General features: G+C 39.0%; 1 long non-coding RNA gene across 1 annotated transcript in view; it reads right to left on the bottom strand.

The window, feature by feature from the left end:
* Positions 1-10,405: 10,405 nt before the first annotated feature.
* The window catches only part of LOC140732807 (uncharacterized), a 46,719-nt gene continuing 45,149 nt past the window's right edge, over positions 10,406-11,975 (bottom strand). The window contains exon 2 of the long non-coding RNA XR_012100146.1: positions 10,406-10,759. This is a non-coding gene — a long non-coding RNA (uncharacterized lncRNA). The remainder of the gene's footprint in view (positions 10,760-11,975) is intronic.

The raw sequence follows: 11,975 nt of genomic DNA, 5'->3' as shown, positions 1-11,975 counted from the left end.
GCACAGATGCAATCCCTCCAGCCCATGATGTTGTACTGAGATAATTAAGTTAGAGACCTAAAGAACCAAATAATTTCTGCCTGCAGATGGTCTCTATTCCACTATACACCACTTATCCTAGATTCTCTTTAGTACTTCTGTCATATCTGCCTTCTCCACCACAACAGGCAATAACCATTCTGTGTAAAAATACTTCTCCTGCGTATCACCATTGAACTACCCTCTCACCTTAAATGCATGCCCTCTAGTATGAGGCATTCTGACCCAGTTCTCTACTCTATCTATGCCTCTCATAATTTTATAAACTTTTATCAATTCTCAACTCAGCCTCCACTGCTCCAGAGAAAACAATCCTGGTAAACCCCTTCTATACCCTCTATAAAGCCCCCATTTCCTTCATATAATAGTCTGCCAAAAGTTAATGCACTATTCCAGATGTGGTCTAACCAAAGTTTTATAAGGCTGCAATATAAATTCCTGAAGCTTGAACTCAATACTTCAACTAATAAAGGCAAGCTTGCCATACACTTTCTTTGGGGGTCTTTTCCAGTACTGTCATGTTCTATAACCAATGTTAATGTCATTTGAGGAACTTTGCAGATACAGACAATAATCTTACCACTTGAGATATGAGGATTCTGGTGCCCGATTCAGCCACAGGGATATGGTGAGCACCAGGATATTAGTCACCTGATTATGAGGCAACTGTCCTCCTGAAGTACAAGTAGGTCTGGTCACGAGTCAGAAGATCACTTGCTAAGCTGTTCAGAGGGATAGAACCTTCAGGAAGAGAGTTCCTGAATAATAGTTCATACTGCCAATAGGGTCACTAGCTAGGTAGGTTTGGAGTGATGATGATGTACTGATTGAAGACTCAGAAACATAGCATTTATTTCTACATATAACTTTGTGCTTAACATGCTGAAAGATCACAGCATAATTTCCATTCCAATGGTTACATTTTAATACAATCCAGGGCCACTATGAGTAGAAGTCAATGTCAATTTGTGTAGTATTGTCCAGACACAACATTCTGCCTTATGGAACTGAATGGACATCCAACAATAAATTTCCTTACAACTGGCAGAAGGTAAAAGTCTCACCTTATCATGTCAAGGCTGGAGTGGATACAAAGGTCCCTACATGATATTTTAAGCAACTACAGCCTATCACCTTCTGTACTTGATAGAGGCATGCACTTAACCTTGGTTGTCCTACCATGAAACTCAACAAACTATATATTTAAAAGATCATGTAAAGCAGCAGTATAAAGATTGGATTAGAAACCAGTTCAGAAATAGAAACTTATGCTGTATTGAATCATCACAAACTAAGAACATAAGGCAGCATATCCACTTGAGGTTAGTGCCAGGCCAACAATTGTTCTTAACCAACAAAAATAAACAGCCCTGACAATGGAGCAAGATGCTAGCTAATTAGATGTTCTAAAGGCTGAGAATACAACAAAGCAATAAAATCAGACCATGGTGCTAATCAGCAGATGGGCAAAGGAAAAATGCTGCGCATATTGTCAACGTAAACATGCCGTGGATCACACTGAAATAGCTAATGCTGAAGCTGGAACTGAGAGTTCAATCCTATCTTCTTCAATTACTGTATAAACAGCTTAATTATACAAAGCAACAACGTGTAGCATCTTCAGGGATGCTTAATGAATGTGTACCAAGCCAGAGAATGGAACGTTGGGGGCGGGTAATTAAAAGTTTCATCCTGTGATCTTTATCAGGAGGTAGTGATGGAGTTCTGGACCATAAAATATAGAATCAGAATTAGGTCTTTCTGCACATCTAGTCAGCTCTGCAATTTGATCGTAGCTGAGTTATTATCCCTCTCAACCCCATTCGCCTGGCTTCTCCCAGTAACCTTTGACACTCTTATTAATCAAGAATCTATCAACCTCCATTTTAAATATACCCAATGACTTGGCCTCCATAGCCATCTGTAGCAATAAATTCCATAGATTCACCATGCTTGGGCAAAAGAGATTCTTTCTCATCTCTCTTCTAAAGGGATTCTGATTCTGAGGCTGTGTCCTCACCTCCTGGGATCCTCCGTTATCGGAACATCCTCCCACATCCACTCTATCTATGCCTTTCAATATCTGATGTTTCAATGAGACTCTCCTCTCATTCTCCTAAACTTCAGTGAATATTCACGTAGAGCCATTAAGTGCTCCTCAAATATTTACACCTTTATGCCCAGGAGCATTAGTACCAGGTGATTGGACTGTCAAGCTCAGGTAATTGAAAGCAATGTTGGCAAAAGGCAAAGCAAATTGACTCAGGAGACACCAAGACCAGAACGACTAGCAATACCAACCTTCTACCTGCAGTCTACCACTGATTCCATCCTTAAGTCTATTCATGCTAAACTTGTAGGAAGGGAAAATAAATTCTCCACCTCAAAGAAATGGAATGATATGAATGGTGCTCTAGGATGCCTATCAAACAGACTAGCAATTAAGGCTTATTAAAAATCCTCTTTAAAATTTTAGCATGGTACCAGCAAATCTGTATTAGCAATGACCATTTGCTTAGGCACCAAGGTCTTCCTTAGACACAGAACAGGAGCTATGACTAGTCAACCACACCCTACTGTTTTGCCTAATATGACTATCATGAACTTCTAACTCAAAACTGCATTTTCTTCTCACAGCCCTTGGGCAATTAAGAAGAAATGTGTTGAAATGCAAGCCTGCAGTAATTTTCCCAGAAGTCCTTTGTCATAATTAGCTGAGGAGCATGGTTATGTTCAGGATTACTTAATGAGAAGGACTGAAATGAACTCTGGTATTGTTTTTTACCAAACCCTTCCCAACACTACTCCCTGTTAAAAGATTAAATAAAGCAAAAATCTTGATACAGTAATTTCAGTAAATGTCATACCAGACTGTGCTGCGGTATAAGCAGCCCTGTGGAAATAACTTCCTGACATTATTCCTGAATATCAGTAAATTGTGCAGGTACCCTGCTCAGAAGAAGAGAGAAGTCTGATGGAAAGGAACCTAATTGGAAGGAATTGCTCAACATCTTTTTTACCTCTGTTCTTGACATTGTGAAACAGTGGACCTAAAGCTACATTAAAGAAGGATGAACATCCTTTTCTTACACTTGTGTGGTCCTCATGAGTCATTTCGCGTAGTGATATTGTAAGCAAGATTCATTCCATGTGTATAAGCAGAGGAAAACACAATATGCAGGAATAATCAGACATTATGAGATTATTTTACATCATTCTAGTGACCTGCTACATAATTCAATCCTGAAACCAAGACTTCTTTAATGTAATATCTCTAATAAGTAAAAGAAATAAAATTCCTGAGCCCTGAGCCTGATAATGAATATTTTAATAAGTAATGTCCATCCCCAAATGATTTTTCATTTCCCCAAGCTCTATGTTTAAAATGTTGAATTGTATTTGAAGTTTCAATTACAGATGCAATTCATTATTTTGTACAATCAGTAATTAACTGTACTTGTTACATTTTAACTTGATACAAATATTATTAAAGGCACAAAAGAAGAGCTAATTTTCTGGTATTATATAATCACAATATTCAATATTATTCTGTAGAATAGAAACAGTATTTCTCAATTGCTTCCTAATCTATAACAGAAGCCAGCTTTACGGGGCCAGACTTGTTAAGCCATTAATAACAAGCATACAATGGTATTTCAGTGTCTACGTCCTCCATTTTTAAAGATTAATTAAAATATGTTACATTACTCTTCTCACTTCTAAAGACAGGATGTGCACCTAATCAACTGTTCTTCCTTTTTGGTCTAATTAACAGCTCCTAACAGCAAGCACCTTAATCACAAGTTTCTACACTGGACAAGAAAGCAATGATGCTGTCAGTTTACCTGAAAGGAGACATTTATAATTTGCAGTATCTTTGTCACTGAGATGTGAAAAGGCCCACTGTCTTGTTTATTTAAAATAGTGGCATTAGAATTTGTCAAAAGAAGCTAAAATTCCATCTAAAGTATTTCAGAGGCTCTGATTTCATAGGGAGCATTTTGCTAAATATTATCATTGTTATAAAGTGCTGTACCAATCATAAATATTTGAAGTTGGTACACCAACATGGAAAGAAAATGGCGATATGCATACATGGGTCATCATTAAGAAGCAATACATTTTTTAGGAACCACAGAGGCCAATTAATTATGAATTGCATAAATATGCAGAACTTTATAGCTTCAATTAAAGCAATAAATGTCATGATATAATGATGAGATTTTGATTAATCCCCATATTCAATTAGAGGGTAAATAACACATTGTCATAGGATTGTTTGCAAATAAATTTGTCTGGAAATGAAATGCAAGGAATCTGAATGAGATTCAGATTGCTTTACAAAATCAAAGTAGGACTTGGTCATATGACCTCCAGAGCTGATCTACTATTAGGTATGATCATGGATGATCCTGGTCCTCGAATTCACATTGCAACCAAATCCCTAATGTCCTGATCACCTTAGTATTCCAAAATCAATCATTTGTAGCCTTGCATTTGCATTAGAGCCAAACTCGAAAGTAAAAAATTCTAAGGATTTATAATCACCAGTGTAAAGAAATATCTTCTCATTGCCATCCTAAAAGCCATATTCTAAGACCATGGATTGATCTCTTGACTGAGAGAAGTCTTTGGGAACCTCAGTTGTGGTTAATGATGAAGCAAATATCTCCACAAGACCCTCTGCAATTTTTTCTCTAGCTTCCCACAAAGTACGAGGATGAACTTGGTCTGGACCTGGGGATTTATCCACATGTAAGACGGCAGATACCTCCTCTATGATAATGAGTATGGCCTCCAAAACATCACCACTTGTATCTCTTATCTTTTGATCAACAGTGATTTTCTCCTGAACAATACATTACTGTGAAAACACAGAGGAGAAATATTTATTAAAAACTCCATCTATCTCCTGCAGCTCGCGACATAGAAGGCCTTTCTGATCTTTAGGGGAATCTATTCTTTCCCTAGTTATCCTTTGAATATAACTATTAAACCTCTTGGGATCTTTCTTAACCTTTCTTTGCCCTTTTGATATTCCCACTGAAGTGTATTCTCAATTACTTTTTATAGTCATCAAGGGATTCACTCATCCCCAACCTGCTAAACCCAATGTATCTTTCCTTCTTTCCCTTGACCAGAGCCTCAATACCTCTTATCTGGCAAGAACCTCAAACATGCCAGGTATACCTTTCACCCTAACATGAAGATGCTGCTGCAGGACTCGTCATACCATATTCTTAAAAATCTCAAATTTGCCAGTTGTTCCTTTCACTTTCTGGGTCATTGGAGCTACGAGGCAGCCAACCGCTGTCCCACTGTGCCAAATCTCCACAATGGTATGCAAGCCGTGATCCACAATAGATATCTCAGCAAAGATCAGTCAAGTCCGATCACTGCCCTTGCACTCTTTTCTGCAATGTTTCTTGCCACAATAATGCACCTCACCTTCAAAAAAAAACTTTCATAGAAAGATGGTTACCAGCAAACAAGGTATCAAAGTAAAATTTCTCTTCCCTGGATCATTGCCAGAAGTGAAAGCTAGGTAGTGCTAGTGTAACAAATGTTATACACTAATTAAAATAAGCATTTATTGCCTTTCAGCTTGATTAACAATAGAGTATGATTGTCATGGATTGGAGTTTGTTAAGCAGTACAGTAGATAATTGCAATGTTCTTTTGCTGGCTTCTGACACTGCTAAGGATGACAGGCCAAATTCTGAATTATGTTTGCCTGACAACTCACAGTAAAGCTATGATCAGTACGTAGCTGCTGGCATTTGTAAACACAAATGCAATATTCAACGTAAAACGGTTTTAATCTCCCATGTCTCCTGCATCCACTTTGCCACATCCAGCAGCCAACATGGGCCTGATTCTGTCATCCACAAAGCCAATCTACAGTGAATGCCAATAAACAGAACACTTGAAGAACTCAAGGAACCAAACAGCATCTGTGAAAGAAAAGGTGTAAATCAAAGTTTTAGGTCAAGATCTGGCATTTGGCATATATACATAATCAGTCTATGTATATAGTATAAGATAATCTTATGAAAATACAGTCACACTCAGCTGCATCATCCATAGAGCGAATTTGGCAATGTGAAGGCAGCTGCAGGGATTTTGCAAATCACTGGAATTTCCCATGGACACAGTCCCCAACTCTGTGAGCCACGACTCTCAATGTGAACCACTCAGTGGAACTGGATGCTGTTGTGACTAAGGGAACTGCTGTGTGAAATGTGCATTGGAGTTGAAAGCAGTTCAGGGAACCAGAGCATTATACTAGCAAAAGATAGCCCAGAGGCCAGAACCACTTGTTTAACTTGTAAGCATAGGATGCACACTGTGAAGCAGCTTTTATATGACTACAAACTATGAGAGGCAATATAGAACTGTGATGTTCACAACACTGAGATTAACTGAGAAAGCAGGAAGTTAGCAAGTAAGCAGGAAGCAGAGAGGATGCAAATGCAGGGTAGAGATTCAGTGTCCTAAATTCACAGATGCTTCAAATGTATATTGAGGGTTCACAGTCAAGAAATACCCTAGTAAAGAACTTGGAGTGACAGTTTACATAACTGATAAATGGCCAATGAGATCCAAGTTTAAATAAATGCTGATTAATGGTACAAAAGGGCACAAGATGCACTCTTCTTCTGGGCCAAATTAGTAATCAGGCAGAGTCAACTGGATCACTATCCTGTATTAGTGAAGTTAAATTGAGTATATATTATAAATGGGGGAATCTTGCAGGTTGTGCCAATTATAAGGAAGGCAAAGGCAATGTTAGCATTCATTTCAAGAGGACCAGAATATAAAAGCAAAGATGTAATGCTGAGGGTTTATAAGATATTGGTCAGACTACCCTTGGAGCTTTTTTGGGCCCCTTATCTAAGAAACAGTGTGCTGGCAATGGAGATGGCCCAGAGGCGGTTCACAAGAATGATACCAGGAATGAAATGGTTAATATAGCCTTTGATGGCTGGGGGCCTGTACTCACTGATATTTTGAAGAATGAGTGGAGGATCTCATTGAAACTATAGAATATTGAATGACCTAGAGAGAATGAACCTGGAGGTGATGAAAGGACCAGAGGGCACAGCCTCAGAATGCAAGGACATAACTATAGAGCAGAGATGGGGAGGAATTTATTTAACCAGTGGGTGATGAACCTGTGGAATCCATTGCCACAAATAGCTGTGGAGGCCAAGTCTTTGAATATATTTAAAGCGGTGGTTGATTGGTTCTTAATTAAGAAGGATGTAAAGGTTTAAGGGGAGAAGACAGGAGAATAGAGCAGAGAGGGATAATGAACTAATAGCTGCACTTACCCAATGGGCTGATGGCCTGACTTTGCTTATTTCTTATTATCTTATGTTATTGCAGAATGATCCACTCTACCAAAGTGAAGTCTCATTTGCTGTTAGTACACAGCAAGTGGAATTGTTTTAATAATGAGATAACATAAAATAGTACAGCAATGAAACAGACTCCTTGGCCCACAATGTTGTGCCAAACCAATTAAATGGCTAACTAATCTAATTTCTTCTGTCTATATAATATCCATATCATTCCATTTTCCTCACACTAGTCTGCATATCTAAGCATCTCTTAAAAGACCCTAATATTTCGACCTCTCCCGCCACCCCAGGCAGTTTAATGCAGGCACCCACCACTCTCTACGTAAAAAAAAATGACCCTCATAACTCCTTTGAAATTATCCTCTCTCACGTTAAATGCATTCCCTCTGGTATTAGACATGTAAACGCTGGGAAAAAGATACTGTCTGTCTATTCTATCTATGCCCCTTAAGATCCTCTTATGCAATCTTATAAACCTCTATTAGCCCCCACAGCTCCAGAGAAAGCAGCCCAAGTTTGTCCAGCCTCTTGTTATAGTAGGTACAGAGGAGATGTCACAGGGGTAAGTTTTTTACTCAGAGAATGGTGAGTGCGTGGAATGGGCTGCCAGCAACAGTGATTGAAGGTGGATACGATAGGGTCTTTTAAGAGACTTTTAGAAAGGTACATGGAGATTAATAAAATAGAGGGCTACGTATAAGCCTAGTAATTTCTAAGGTAGGGACATGTTCAGCACAACTGTGGGCCAAAGGGCCTGTATTGTGCTGTAGATTTTCTATGTTTCTGTTTCTATATAGCACATGTCCTCTATCCTAGTCAACCTTCTGGTAAATCTCTTCTGAACCCTCTTCAAAGTCTTGACATCCATCCTATAGCAGGGTGACCAGATCTATGTGTATATGCAATACTCCTGATGCAACCTAACTAGAGTTTTATAAAGCTGCAACATAACTTCCTTGCTTTGAATTCAGTGCCTTGACTAATAAAGGGGAGCATGCCATGTGGCATCTTGACCACCTTATGAATCTATGTAGCACTTTCAAGGAGCTATGAACTCAGAACACAAGATCCCTCTATTCATCAATACTGTTAAAGGTCTTGCTCTTAACAGTATACTGTCTCTTTACACTTGACCTATCAAGGTGCAACACTTCAGATTTAGCCAGCTTAAACTCCATCTGCCATTTCTCTGCTCAAATTTGCAAATGATCTATATCTCATTGTATTTTTTGCCAGTCTTCTATACTAAACACAATACCAATAATCCTTGTATCATCTGCAAACTTACTTCAAAGGAATTACAGTGAAGGATTTTAAACTTTACACTTTCAATCTGTAGATAGGATTTCAAGCAGTTGATTTAATTATGCAGCCAGTCGTTATGATCTGGAAAGCATGCTGAAAGAACAGTGGAAACAGTCAAAGTAGTTGCAATTGAACATGAACTTAATAACAATTGAGAAAATCTACAGATGCTAGAAATCCAAGCAACACACATACAGACACAATGCTGAAGGAACTCAGCAGATCAGGTAGCATCTATGGAAAAGAGTACAGTTGACATTTTGAGCTGAGAGTCTTAATCATGTCTGGAGAATAAAAGATGAGAAGTCAGAGTAAGAAGGTGGGCAAAGGGAGGCAGAAACACAAGGTGATAGGTGTAATCTGGGGGGGGGGGAGAAGGTGAAGTAAAGAGCTGGGAAGTTGGTTTGTGAAAGAGATAAAGGGATGGAGAAGGGGAAATCTAACAGGGGAGGACAGAAGGCCATGGAAGAAAGGAAAGTCGGGAGGAGCACCAGAGGAGGGTGCTGGGCAGGTAAGGAGTTAAGGTGAGAGAAAGAAATGGGAATGGGAAATGGTGAAGTAGTGTGGGGGGGGGGGGGGCTCGAGAAACTGAATAATGAGTAAGAGGGAGATAATTGCGGGGCTATGGAGAAAGAGCTGGTAAGTGGCAGTAACTTGCTCTACCAAAAAACCTGCAAAGGTACAAAGGATTGAAAGGTGTCATTATTTGCTCTATGCTGACACACAACAGATGTTTATGGCAATAGAGCCCTGTTGCAGAAGATACAATGAGCATCACAGGCATGCTGAGCTGCTGCTGAATTTACCTTTCTTCTCTCCTGTCTTTCTGGTCAGAGTGTAAACAAGGAATGGAACATCATACCCATGGACCTGGACACATGAGCAGAAAGGATTACTTTAAACAGATGTTCAGAATATCTAAGAATGATCAATTACAGGAAAAAGGAGAGATAAGACAAAGGACCACACAGAGGAGTGCCAGTACATGAGGTGACTGACAGGAAATAATAAAGTAGTGGTGTTTGGAGATGGGGGTATGGAAGTGTTGATCAGCCTTACTGTTTGGGGAAAGTGACCATTCTTGAGTCTGATGGTCCTGGCTTGAATGTTACATAGTTTCCTCCTTTTTGGGAGTGCGACAATTTGCTTTAAATATATCCAATGACTTGGCCTCCACATCGATCTCTGGCAATGATTCCCACAGACTCACTATCCACTGGCTAAAGAAATTCTTCCTCATCTCTGCTCTAAATGAACATCTCTCTATTCTAAGGCTGTGCTCTCTGGTCCTAGCCTCCCCCAGTGTAGGAATCATCCTCTCTGCATCCGTTCTGTTGTAGGTCTTTCAATAGTCGATAGTTCTCAATGAGATCCCCCCTCATTCTTCTAAACTCTAGCATGTACAGGCCCAGAGACATCAAACACTCCTCATATATTATCCCTTTGTTTCTGGAAATCATTCGCAAAACCTCCTCTGGACATTCTTCAATGCCAGAGGCCATTTTTAAGGGGCAGAATTTCAGAACCCAAAAGACAGCAGGTCAAAAGGAGCCACGTAAAAAGTATCGGAAGCTCTTTGTAGGTGCACTGTATTCTGCAAGTTTGATTTCTAAATTAAGATTTTATCTATACTTTTGTCAGTATTAGTGCCACAAGACTCTTATTCATTTAGGCAAGAAATATAGATGAGATCAGGATCAGAATCAGCATCAGGTTTATTATGTGTTTTATATGATGTGAAATTTCTTATTTTTCAGCCACAGTACAGTGCAAGACATAAAATGACTATAAATTACAAAATAAATAAATAGTGCAGAAAAACAAATACTGAAGTAATGTTCTGAGGTTCACTGGCATTCAGAAATCTGATTACAGAAGTGAAGAATTTGTTCCTGAATCATTGAGTGTAGTTATCTAGGTGCCTGGACCACCTCCTTGATGGTAGAAACAAGAAGAGGCATCTCCTGGATGGTGAGGATGAAGAATGTTGTCTTCTTAGGGCACTCACTCTTTTAAGATGTCCTCCATGGTGGATTGAGTCCATGATGGAGCTGTTCACAATTAGAAATTTATACTGAATCAATAATGATGCATCAATTTAAATATTGATATTTATTGACATTTCTAACTTAGTTGACATACATGTTGTCAGCATGGCTGACAGTATTAATGTTTTGCTTTAGAAAATTATGTGAAAATTATATAACTTCCCTCCACAGGTTACTGCCAACACATAAACTAACCAGTATTGGACTGATAATCTTCCATGAAAATATTAGTTAGTTTTAATCTTCTGTAGCATTCCAAAGAAAAAGATGGGTTTGCATTTACACCCTGCAATGTAAACACAGAAACATAAATTTCATGAGATATTTCCATAAGATATAGGAGCAGAATTAGACCATTTGGCCCATCGAATCTGCCTCACCATTTCATTATTTCTGATCCATTTTCCCTCTCAGCCCCAATCTCCTGCCTTCTCCCCATATCCCTTCATGCCCTGACCAATCAAGAATTTTTCAACCTCTGCCTTAAGTATACATAAAGACCTGGCCTCCACAGTTGCATGGTAATGAATTCCATGGTTTCACTAGTCCTGGTTAAAGAAATTCCTCCTCATCTAAAAGGATTCCCCTATATTCTGAGGCTGTGTCCTCTGGTTTTAGACAGTCCCATGATAGGAAATACCTTCTCACCACACCCATTCTGTCAAGGCCATTCACCATTTGATAGGTTTCAATTAGGTCACCCCTCATTCTGAAACCCAATGACTTACAGGCCCAGAGCCATTAAATGCTCTTAATATGACAAACTGTTTAATTCTGGAATTGTCTTCGTGAACTTCCTCTGAATCTTCTCCAGTTTCAGCACGTCCTTTCTAAGATAAGTGGCCCCAAGCAGCTCACAATACTCCAAGTGAGGCCTCACCAGTGCTTTATAAAACCTTAACTCATCCTGCAAATTAACCTTTAGGGAATCCTGCACAATTATGCCCAAATCCCTTTGTTTCTCAATTTTTGTATTTTCTCTCCATTTAGAAAATAGTCAACCCTTTCATTTCTTCTACCAAATTGCATGACCAGAATCTTCCCGATATTACATTTCACCTGCCTCTTCATTCCCATTTTTATCCTAATCTGTTTGTCCTTATGTTCCTCTCTACTTTCTCAAAACTATCTGCTCCTCTATCTATCTTTATATTGTCTTTAAATTCTGCAACGAAGCCATCAATTCCATCATCCATTTAGTGTGAAAAGAATCTTTCCC

The sequence above is a fragment of the Hemitrygon akajei genome, chromosome 9, assembly GCF_048418815.1.
Source record: "Hemitrygon akajei chromosome 9, sHemAka1.3, whole genome shotgun sequence".
NCBI lineage: Eukaryota > Metazoa > Chordata > Chondrichthyes > Myliobatiformes > Dasyatidae > Hemitrygon > Hemitrygon akajei.
The sequence above is the reverse complement of the archived record's forward strand: the minus strand, read 5'-3'. Positions and strand labels throughout refer to the sequence as shown.